The sequence below is a fragment of the Tamandua tetradactyla genome, chromosome 3, assembly GCF_023851605.1.
Source record: "Tamandua tetradactyla isolate mTamTet1 chromosome 3, mTamTet1.pri, whole genome shotgun sequence".
In the NCBI taxonomy this organism is placed as follows: Eukaryota; Metazoa; Chordata; class Mammalia; order Pilosa; family Myrmecophagidae; genus Tamandua; species Tamandua tetradactyla.
The window spans coordinates 89,323,682-89,326,245 of NC_135329.1; the positions used below are offsets into that span (position 1 = coordinate 89,323,682).

The 2,564-nt window shown below is 38.1% G+C and overlaps 1 non-coding gene across 1 annotated transcript; it reads right to left on the reverse strand.

Annotated features, from left to right (window-relative positions):
• Positions 1 to 1,829: 1,829 nt before the first annotated feature.
• Positions 1,830 to 1,936, reverse strand: LOC143678513 (U6 spliceosomal RNA). The gene has a single exon (XR_013173312.1). It is a non-coding gene; the product is annotated as a U6 spliceosomal RNA (small nuclear RNA).
• Positions 1,937 to 2,564: the final 628 nt, after the last annotated feature.

Here is a 2,564-nt window from a genome sequence, read left to right on the forward strand (position 1 = left end):
CAAAACCAATAGGGAATGATTTAAAAGGACACATGGAGAATAAAACATCACAAATAAACCACTAATGGGTGTGTCTGCCTATCCTTTCCATCAGTGGAACCTGTTGTTGACAAGAAGACAGAGCTTCCCTGCTCTTTTCCTGATGATGTCTCCTCTCACCTTATATGGGGTTAGTAAGGAAAGGTCATTGAGGACCCTAACTACCTTGGCTTGGGCAGAAGGGAGAGGAAGGCTAGAGCAAGTGGCTGAAGATAGGACTCTGGCCAGGTCTAAAAGTTGGAAATGAAAAGGATCCCTGAGACTTGCTTCAAGATCTGCTGCTCACAAGTTATTAGGAATCTGTTTGAAATTTGGATCAAAGAGTTAGGAATTAAAAGCTTGCCTTTACAATGATTGCCCCAGGTCAATAACTTTTATGGGTAAGAAGCATGTTGAGTAATAGAATAATAAATTTCTTCACTAAGTGTTAATTGGTTTGGTTCCAGTGAGATCATTACCCTAAGTTGTTTGTACGCATGATCTCACTTATTAACAACAATCCTATTGAGCAGGTGACTTTATACCCATTTTATAGATAAAGAAACTAAGCAATGGGCGTTAATTAATTTGTCCAAGACACTTGCATGCAGAATGTGGTTTCGAGGCCACTGTGCATTTTCCTATGGACCAAAAAGCTAAGCTTTTTAATTCAACTTTTATGTGAACTTTTTAGACTATGAACATTGGTGTAAATATTTTCCTTTTAAGTTTTACCTCTTCCACTGAAGTGATCCTCCAATTGTCTTCTATTCTGCACACCAGAAAATCCTCAGTGTTTTGATCTTAATGTTGCAAACATTATTTAAAAACTCAACTGTGTCCATTCAGCTTTATAGAAAAAACATCCACTACATTATTTTCAAATCAGTTACCTGTGGTTTTGACACTTACAATTGCATTTCCTTTCTAAACCTTTCAGAGATGCCTATATGTCATAACGTTCTAATTTATTATTAGATTTTCAGTGGGGGAAATCAGACTTCATTGCCCGTAAAAGCTAAGGTGCAGGAATTTTTCTAACTGGGGGAAAATAATGACTTGATAGATAACATCAGAAAGGGCTAAATGGATTTTTGATTAAATTTTTAAAACCATTTTTCATGTGGATGGGGAAGGAAGAATTTTAGCCTAATAGGTAAATCTCCTGTACCCATAAAAGTGTTAAAAATAAAGGCCCATTAATGCACTTTCCTCCATGATGGTGTGATGTGTTTTAGTTTGCTAGAAGCAGCACATTGGCCCCAAATATCTTCACACCACAGTATGCTCATTGTTCAAAATTCCAAGAGGATCATTCTTTCAGATTTAGGTCATATGCCTAGTTAAAATGCAAATATTCTAACTGAGGAAATATGCTTATGCCAAAACCCAGACATTACCACAGTCATATAAATTAGTTCTCAGATACTCTCCAATGGGTGAGAGTTGAAGATAGTTTTGTAGGGAACAGGAGAGGAGAGGTGGATGAGAGAATGGGACACCAATGAATTGAGCAGACGTGTTGGCTAGTCTAAATAAGGCAGCCAACAGCATCTTCGAAACATAAGAATGGAGAAGGGAAACAGAGCAGAGCAGGGGCATTGAGCTCCTCAATTTTGCTTAGGGCTAAGCATTCTGACTTTATTTTTATGTTTTCACATTTTTGTTATTGCGGTCAATAGATAACATAAAATTACCCATTTTAACCATTTTTAGGTGGGCAATTTGTGGCAATAATAACATTCACAATATCATGCAAACAGCACCACTATCAATATCCAAATCTGTTCATCACCCTGAATAGAAACTAAAAAAATATGGGACACTTCAAGAATGTGCATGTTGTCCTGGTCCACGGGCCAAGCTAATCTTCTCTGCATCATTCCAATTTTAGTCCATGAGCTGCTGAAATGAGCACCTGACTCTGTTTCACTTTACCATCTTCATAGGTATTTTGGAAAATACTGAGCTTTGAGAATGTTTCCTGCTCCCACCCTGATATGAGAGTGCCTTAGAGTCTCAGAGTCATTTGATGTCAGCACTGGACAAGGACTTGAAGTCTAGTTAACCCAGAGTTTCCTATATGTGCCTGGCCATACAGAAAACCTGGGACATATTTCCTAGCTGTTTGAAGATTCTTAGTTAGTCCACCACTAGAATGGGACTTGGAAATCTGTACTTTTGGCAATATGTGAATCTCATAATCAGGCAAGTTTAGAAACCACTGGGTTATTAATATATCTGAAACCTGAGTCTTAGAGAGAGGAAGGAACTTGCTCCAAATAACCCTATGATGATATCTAACCACCTCAATGCAAAATGCTGCATCCTACTTACAACCCTAAGCCCTCCCAAGCTGTTTGATTTATCTGGTAATGAAACTGGGCTAATGATTCAGTTGGTTTTTTCTCCTTCCTTCTCTCTGATTTCTAATGTATGCTACAACCCTGACTAAACTAGATGAGACGGGTGGAGAGTAAAGATTAGATTGCTCTGCTGTTAAGCTTTTAATTAAATCAACCACTCTTGCCTCTAGTAAAGGGAGT